The sequence below is a fragment of the Dryobates pubescens genome, chromosome 3, assembly GCF_014839835.1.
Source record: "Dryobates pubescens isolate bDryPub1 chromosome 3, bDryPub1.pri, whole genome shotgun sequence".
Taxonomy (NCBI): Eukaryota; Metazoa; Chordata; class Aves; order Piciformes; family Picidae; genus Dryobates; species Dryobates pubescens.
The window spans coordinates 25,790,012-25,799,842 of record NC_071614.1 but is presented as its reverse complement, the minus strand read 5'-3'; positions in this window follow the sequence as shown (position 1 = coordinate 25,799,842).

The window sequence follows — 9,831 nt, the reverse complement described above, 5'->3', positions numbered from 1 at the left end:
GTCTTTTAGAGCACTAAAATATCATAAAAAGAAACAGGTGTTGCCGATCAGGAGAAATAAAAGAAATTGAATGGTGCACTTTGTTAGAGCTGTTAAAACCCTACAAAATGCATTCACAGAAGGTAAAAAGAGCAAAGAAAATAAGCCAGATGCCAGAAAAAAGCAAAATTGTAAAGTGAAATGAGAACACTAAATTCAGAAAGTGATAATAGTTTTTTATTATTTTTATTTTAATGGAAAATGAATAGAAATAAATGTGTAATCAGGGTAAAAAGGAAATCAGATTCAGTAGAAGTATGATCAGCAAGTTTTTAGGAGCCTAATTAGGCATAATAATGCTTGGCATTTTACAGTGGGTGTTGAACATTCCTTGCTTTTAAATGTTCTGTGATGTGCTTTGAATCTGTCGGTAAGTTATCTCACAAATTGATTTTTTTTTTTCCCTTTCTTGTGGTGATATTTACAGATTTACACAAGCCTAATTAGAAATTGAAGTTTTAGGGGATTAATTTCTTTAAAAATGTCATAAGTTCTGTTGCACTTGGAAATGGACGCTGAAGAGTAGAAATGCTGTTCTGAGTTTAGTAAAGCAAATTAATATCTCATATTCAGGTATTTAGTTGCTGCTTCAAACCTTAGCTCATGGTTTAATAAATTTTGTATTGCTTCTTTCTTGGAGAGGAAACGTAAAGGAGACCTATGTGAGTTTCTGACATTGATTAATTCCATTCTGAAAGCAATTAATCAGGATATACGGCATCTACTTTTATTTCCGTAATGTGTCCAGCAATAGAATTAAACTCCAAGTGAGTGACCTTGAGTAACAGGAACCAAATTTAGTGCAGCATGTGTTGCATATATGAACACCAAAGGAAATTTTTTTAAATGAAGGCTAGCCAAATGAGAAAACTTGACCATGTGAAGTATATATGTTGCTGAAATATAGCTGAAAGAAAATAATCAATGGTACTTTGTGATGTAGCCATAAACTATTCCTAAGAGAATAAAGATGCGAATAAAGATGCTAATAAAGATGGACAGGCGGAACTAAACCTTGAGGAGAGCACAGGAAATGTGGTTGATTTGGACTGCTGACCTCATCATCAGAGCAAATGGAGATCACTGTGTTGTGAGACATTTAAAAGAGTTAAAACTAACAGAGCACTAATAATGAATGACTTCAATGGTGCACACAGAAACTGATGAAATACCACAATATGTGTTAGGAGAAGTAATTTCCAAATGATTTTAAACTATTACCTCTCAGAAGAGTTATTTCTCATTTGTAGAAGTTAAGAAATTACCCTCAGCTTATTCCATTAAAAAATGGAAAAAGAAACAACTGAGATGAAGGCCTTGATATTTACAAACCACAACAGATTTAGAGTAAAATGTTCTATTTGTAAAAAGATAACAGAATGCAATCAAATGGTATTCATCTTCAGAAGACATGATTAAAACCCAGTCCTTAGCACACCTAGTCCTTCATAAAAAAACACTACAATAAAACAAACAACACAAAACCCACCTGATCTCTTAGAATCCAAATGTTTCATGGTATTGTATTGTCTCTCAAAACTTTTGCATCCTGAGCTGTCTCCCCAAGATGTCCAGCTCCCTGGAAATATAGTCACTCCTATACTTGTAGTAAGAGGATTAACTCTGTAGGTAGTTGCTCTTTCATGTAGCCCAATTTTCCAGGCAATTGATTGCCTTGTGGACTGGGCAGCTGAAGAAGAACAAACAAAACTCAATTTCATTCTCCAAATATGGAATTTTACATAACTTGCTTTTCATTGAGAAATTTAAACTCAATACAGGCTATAAGTGCTTTCCAAAAATGCACTCTTTGACAAACCCTAGTTAAAATGCCAATATATGGACAACCCTAGGCTTATCTTTAAAAAGTCATGGAGCCATAGAAGCCACTATATAAAAGAGAATAGAGAATTTATGGTAAAAATCCATTCAGTTTTGAAAGTAAAAAAGAAGTTGGAAGTTTGAAACAGTAAGAGAATCTTATCTGCAGTCAAAAGGCATCTCAATCTCATTTCATCTATGATGAGCTCAACTGGGGTGGGGATTGAAATGGAAATTACTTTGTAGAAATTTGGTTGTGTTTCCTGAAACTTACCCTTTCTGAAATCTGGTCCACTTTCAGAAACAATTCATAGCATGATAAAACTTCTTAAACATGAATAGGAACAACCTCAAGAGGTCAGTATACTTATTTCTATACCATGCAAAGAAATTGTCTAGTGCAGCTTTTCTACAAGTCCCTTTTGTTTTCATGATAGTCAATACCAAGATCCTTCTAGGAATCTATAGGTTTGTATCTATCTGGATATGGCAAATGCTTGTAAAGCCAGATAGCATATAAGAGAGAGTCACACTGCCTTAATATGACAAAGTGTACAACCAATTGCAATATGAAATAAGTTTTCTCTCCAAAATTATATTGACTTTTGGTTTGAATGTGATTATGATAAGTAGGACACAGAATAAGTTTTCTCATGAGAAAAGATGAAAAGGTGAGTAAAGCACTGTCTTCAGTGCTTAAAATCACAACAGTCAGACTATCAATGCACAACTCCTGGGGTTCAACACTTGAATGCTTTTCTCATGTCTCCTCTCAGCCTTGACAAAATGTCATACTCAATGCTGAATGTTCAGATCTTTCCAGGAGAGATTCCCCTGTGTGTCAGGTGGCACAAGCAAAGTACATGGATGATATATATCAAAGTGTTCCATGTGTGGAGTAGTGGAGGAAGCAGTAGGTGAAGCTGAACCCTGAAAGTTATAGTAGCAAAACTGAAAAATCTCTGTATGGCAGCAAGCTTCATCAAATACACCCATAAGGTATCTTCAAAAATAATTTCCACCTCTGGGACAGTAGCCCCCATGCTGCAGAGAGGAAGAAATGTCTTATGGTATGAACTTGATTTGTATAAGTTTATGATTGTGACCATGATTCACGCAGATACTAGTCAAAGAGGGAAGGAAGTTCTGACAGTGAGCACTAAAATATTCCCAAGACCATATAGGATGGATAAATGTCAGCTTAGTGAATCTAAACTTTTAAACCTTGTAAATGAAGTATTAATGAAACAGCTTATATTAGCCCACAAAGGGAGATAAAACATAATGTACAGACATTCCAGAAAGAGGAGATTACCACCCACCCAATGAGATAATGCTTAATTTTAAAAACGGCAGCTGCCTAAATTAGAAAACCATGTTAAACAGAATCAAATGGAAGAGCTAGAAGGGTATATATTTGTAGGTCATACATAGACTATTGTGCCATAACAATACCATATCAATATTTCTAAGCAGATTGAGAACCCATATAAATAACAGTAAACGATAGGATCTTAGGGGAAAAATAACAACAGAACAAAACCAACCCCCAAACAAACCCAACAAAAACCCGAAAGAGCCTGCAGTTAAATGGTGACGTACATCCTAGAAAGAATGCAAAAAAACAAATCCTTAAACTTGCCTCAGTGTCAGTGAGGTGGCAGACTGGACACCAATTCCCAAACACTTTATCAGTAAGAATTCAAACCACTGTAGACAGAATAATCTGTATCAAATAGATAAGACAGAGCAGCATTATGGAGCACATAGATACAGGAAAAGAGTTAATATAATTGTTTTTTGTAATGGTAAGTCATCTGTTCTGAATATATAGACTTTGAATAAAACATAATTAAAATTTATATGGATTATATACCTAGGTTTCTAAAAGACACCACTATTTCCAAAGCCTTTTACTGAAGCTGATGTGAAAAAAGTAAGATGCTTTTTCCCTATGTAAAAATGGAAATAAGACAGGAACTGTGGGAATATTTGGCCTCTACTGTGAAGGCACTTATGACGTCCAATGATAATCTATGGTGTGTTGACAGTATTAACAATGCCTATCAGTTATTCTGATTGTCAGGTTGTTTAGAACACAGAGGCTGAGAGTGAAGAAGGACCTTTCAGTGTTGAGTGACTGAAGTGATAAAGTGTCAGATAAATGGGACAGAAAGCGAGGCGTAGGCAAATCTACACAGAAGTGAGTTTTGAACTTACCATCCATTTCCAACTATTATGATACAAGAATGGGGTTCTAGTTTTGCAATTTAAAAATGTCAGCTAAATGCTCAGTGATTAAAAGGAAAAAAAAATAATTATGAAGGGAAAAGAATAAAGAAGGAAAACAAAACATTGTGCATTAGTGGTATGCATCATAAATGGTATGTGCTGTTTGGGTCCTACATATCAAAAAAGCAGAACTGGGAAATACACAGGAAAGATTATCAAGGTCATCAAAGGTACAGTATGAACCTTCCTTGTGAAGGCTCCTGTGCAAGAAAAGAGAAAACTAATTCAGATGGATGTACTGCTGGAATCTATAGAATCATGGGTACGATGAGGAAGGTGAATAGAGAACAGTTCTTATCTCATCTGAAACAAACAAAAGAAGTAATTGCTTTGCACAGTATGTAATCAAGATGCTTAACAGAGGATATGCTGGATGGTAAAACTAAATGAGTTTCAAAGAGAAAAATATGTAATGATGAGTTGTAAAAGTTGAAACCAGATTTAGGAAGTTCACAAGCTGTTAACTGCTGGAGAATGGTTTCCATTCATTGGCCTTGTCTATTGGCCACAATTACTAAGCTAAAAGTGTCTTTGTTTCTGTCTTGTACTAATTTTCTTATGCTTTCATATGTCTTACAGATGATTGCTACTGATTCCTGAATGCTCCAAGTCAGGCTCAAAGAACATTTTGCTGACCTGTAAGATTAAAATTGTAGTATGTAAATTTGGTTGCACTCCACTGAGTAAAGAGGAGTAGAAAACATTAGCTCTGTATAATGGCACCATCTAACTAAATGGCTTTTGTTCTTTGGGTTCACACTCTTTGAATATGAAACATTAAGTAAGGTTGTGGATGCAAGTTTACCTTGGAAAATGAATCATGTTCATTTCAGATATGTGATAAAATTGCTAGTTGCCTGGGTGACTTTCTTAAGACACAGAAGCAGAACTTCAACATGGAAGCAGGCCTTTGGGCTTAACCTGTTGGATTTCCACTGTGCCATGTGCTGTACATAGCAAGCTTCCTGACATGCACATGTCTTATTCATGCTTATTTGTCTAGATTGATATATTTCTCAGGTTGACCTAGAGGTTAGGACTAAAATCAGGTGAATCTTAAATGAGAGGCACTTCTGAGAGCAGGTGAAGCATAGCTGAAGAAAGTTTATATAACCAAGAAATAAATTCAGTTGTCCAGGTCACACATCTGTACAGAAAGAGTTTTCTGTAGATAATGCTATTTTATCTTAAAAAATAATTAATTAAAACCCACTCAAAAAAGAGTTGTCTGAAAGGAACTATTTCCTAGACTTTTGAAATTCAGGAATAACTCAGTTTCCTTTAAGCTTACTGAAGAAAATAAAAAATAAAGAAAAAGAAAGAAAGAAAGAAAATTATTTTTTCTGTTGATCAAAAATATATGTGAGGAAGAAAAGTAGCAAAATGCTTACTGTACAGAACTGAAATAATGGATGTAATGAGTCCACTTGGCAGATACTGCCAAAAATGTTCTCTGTGAACATCAGGAAATAGCTCAGCATCACAGCTAGGTGCCGGGGTCTACACATTGGCCACAATAACCCCATGCAGTGCTACAGGCTGGGGTCAGAGTGGCTGGAGAGCTGCCAAACAGAAAGGGACCTGGGGGTACTGATTGATAGTAGGCTGAACATGAGCCAGAAGTGTGCCCAGGTGGCCAAGAAGGCCAACGGCATTCTGGCCTGTATCAGGAACAGTGTGGCCAGCAGGAGCAGGGAAGTCATTCTTCCCCTGTACTCAGCGCTGGATAGGCCACACCTTGAATACTGTGTCCAGTTCTGGGCCCCTCAGTTTAGGAAAGATGTTGACTTGCTGGAACATGTCCAGAGAAGGGCAACAAAGCTGGTGAGGGGGGTGGAGCACAGCCCTATGAGGAGAGGCTGAGGGAGCTGGGGTTGCTTATCCTGGAGAAGAGGAGGCTCAGGGGAGACCTTATTGCTCTCTACAACTACCTGAAGGGAGGTTGTAGACAGGCAGATGTTGGTTTCTTCTCCCAGGCAACCAGCACCAGAACAAGAGGACACAGTCTCGAGCTGTACCAGGGGAGGTTTAGGCTGGATGTTAGGAAGAAGTTCTTCATAGAGAGAGTGATTGGCCATTAGAATGGGCTGCCCGGGGAGGTGGTGGAGTCACCATCACTGGAGGTGTTTAGGAAGATGGGATGCTTGGTGCCATGGTTTAGTTGATTAGATAGTATTGGATGATAGGTCGGACTCAATGATCTCAAAGGTCTTTTCCAACCTGGTTTATTCTATTCTATTCTATTCTATTCTATTCTATTCTATTCTATTCTATTCTATTCTATTCTATTCTTTTCCTTAATACTAGCTTTGCATTTTAAGACAGGAAAAATAGTCCTTCCTGTTAATGGAATTATTATGTTGTAGTTGTAGTTATTTATCTCTTTTAAAAGGCATCTTTTTTTTTTTTCTTTTCTTCAGAACAGTTTTCATATCAAGAAGATTTTCCCAGATGTTTTCCTTTACACATTTAAAATTTTGTAAAAATAGTATTAGAATGATAATACTAAACCATCTTATGGTTCAAAAGAAGTACATCAATTCAGAAGACAGACTTTTCAAAGCTATATTGTGATCCAAGTGCAAAGCATATGTTTCAGTGGACTGCTGAAAGATTCTGTGGAAATATTTATATGTTTAAAACTTAAACCCAAATTATGTTAAATAAACACTGAATCAATATCTCATCAGCATGATAAAATGGTGATTCTAGTTAGAAATTGCAGTCTTGCAGAGTAACATAGAAAAGGTTAAACTTAAAAAAAAAAAGTAATTAGCAATTCATGTTTAATTCTAAATCCTAGTTTCTTGTCCAATTAAGATCCATCTGCTCATAGCCTTTTTTATGGATATCAAACATGATGTTCAAAGAAAAAAAAATAAAAAAAATCAAAGGCCTTCATGCAGAGAGAAAATAACATGCTCATTAATGAGAATTGTGCATCATTGCTATTATTCTGGCACACAAAAAAATATAGTGATAGAATGAGGTATTTGTGCTTGCTATAAACTGACTTGAAGATTAATCTCTGCTAACTACTTGTTTAATGTTACAGTTAATAATTAGTTACCTTATAGCCCTATATAATCCATCACATTGCTGCACTGAATCAATTCAATTTTTAGCTTATAAGAGGTTGTTTATCTTTGCTTAAGGCTACTTTGGATAAAAGATATCTGAAAGGTTGTAGAGTGCTGATTCTGTGAGAATTTATTCTGCATGCAAACCACAAATCGTTTTTTATAAGTTTCCAGGTTTATTGCTTTCCACAGTAGAAAAGAACCTTTTATTGCCATTTTCTTCAACATAAATGGCAAACACATAACTTTATGTCATGTTGACTCATAAATATTTTCACACATTCTTCAAAGGAGCTTAGATGAATTAGCATAATCGATTGTGCATGACAACTATTTTCTCAAATCTGTAAAGATTAAATACTACTTACTTTTATTTTGGCAGAGAATTTCCTTAACTTTGGCTGTCTTAGAGACTAACAACAATATAGAAACAAAACATTTATTACCACTGATTTTTAAGAATAAGATGTTGCTGCTGATAGGACCTTGACTTGAAGGGGACGATATGACTTCTGCTTTTTTTGGCCCAAAACTATATTCCAGTATTTGATGTCTTGCTGATTTTGTGAATTATCCTCCACATTCATATTGTACAAAAGAAATTTGTACCAAAGAAATTTCTCTAAAGATCTGGAGACAGACTGTGAGCAATAAACAATTTTTCCCCTAGTAAAGTAGAAATAATTACAATAAAAGTGAAAAGAAAAATAGATAAATTAAAATGTTAAGGGTTAGCCTTTATTTTTACCCAAATCAGTGAAATAATTGTTGCAGTTCACATCACAATGATATCTTAATCCCCTGGCATATATGTTGCATTCTGTTTTGCACAAAATTATAGTAGTTTTAATAGTTTAATATATTTATGCAAAGCAGCTGAGTTAAAATTGCTTGGGGGACTATAATTTTAAATATGTTGTCTTTTGTGTGCATAACACTACAGCTATAATGAACCATTAATGTATTTTTCTCCATTTAATTATGTAAAGAATTGATTATACACCTTCTGGTGTGCTGCATGCTGCACTACAGAGTGATTACCTGGATCTTCAGCTAGTGAGAAGGGTATAACTCAGGTGAAATCTTGACGCTAGAATCATTTGCTGCAGCTGAGGCTGTTCTGGTATGATTAGCATGGAGGGGACACAGCATATTAACATACAGACATTGCAAGGTCTTTACTTGCCTTGCAATAGATTTTCCCTGAAATTGCAATGTTAATTTTTATCTCTTGGGAAAGAGCAGCTGCCCAATCTTGTGCCCAGTTACATGGGTGTAAATCAAAAAGGACTCCCTGAATTCACTGAAGTTATTCAAGTATGAAAAGCAGTGTGACTCCCTCATCAGGCCTGAAAGATACTGTGTAAGGTGACCTGAAATAAGCTTGTAGTGGGATAAAAGAAGTGCCTGTAATGTACTCTCATTTGCTTTGTGAGTAAAGAATAATTTTAGACTAGGACTCTACACTCTCATCAGAGATGTTCTTGGTGCAGTAAGAGCTGACAGGGTGCATTTTTTTTCTCCTTGACTTATAAATCCCAGGCTGATTAGACAATCTGTGGAAGTGATGTGGAACAAAGACTGCTTTTAATAGGAAATATTTATTGAGCTATTCATTCTTTGGTTTAGTATATTCTCCAACATACACCAACTATACAGTGTTAAAATGAATTAATTCCTTCCTAAATAAAATGTATTTCAGAAATTGGTATAGAATGTTGCTCTTTGGCTTACAAGATATTGCAGTAAACCCAGACTTTTAAAGATGCAATTGCTGGTCCAGAAAGGCACAATTGATTTCTCCTTCTTTACTGCATATTGGTGGAGTCTTCTCTGGCCTGGATTGCAATCAGAGTTGGTAAGAGGTTTGCCAATTGTGGCAAATTTGAATACTCAAATTTGTCATCATCACTGCTGCTCTACAAAAGTAAGCTATTAATTCATGGTAGTGAAATGAGCAGGTTGTGGAAATGGTGGTTATGATAATTCCAGCATCTGTGATGGCACTTAGCATGCAGGTACAGCATGTCTTTCATGAATTCATGTGCATGTTTCTGCTACTCTCATAAACAGGCATCATCCATCAGAACTGTTTTCTCATTAGAGACACATTAAAATCTATTGCCTTAAGTATCCCAAGGAAATCTACACTTCAATATGCAAGGAAATCATAGCATTCCTCCTGACTTTTCCTGGTGAATGCTCCTGAGTTTGGAAACAGGCAACCTGCCAAAGACCAAGTCCCACAGCATAGACTTCACAGAAAGCACTTGATTTTCATTGGTCACATGAGCCTCTGAAAGTTACCACAAAGCCCAGTGGTTTCTGTCTGAGAAAACTGAACTATTTCTAGAGTGCTGTCAATACCTGAACTCTCCGTCTGCTCACAACTTGCTAAGACTGCATGAGGACTCTGTGCTTCCTAGTACTGCATGTTGCTTCCAAATGAACCACCTTTGCTGGAGTGACTTAAGATTATGTGCCTTCACCTGAACTGATTATCAGTCAGAGAGAAAACTGACATTTTTTCATTAAAAAGGGTGATAAGGCACAGTACCAAAAGGATCCGGAGAATATTTTATTTAACCAAAACTTTTTG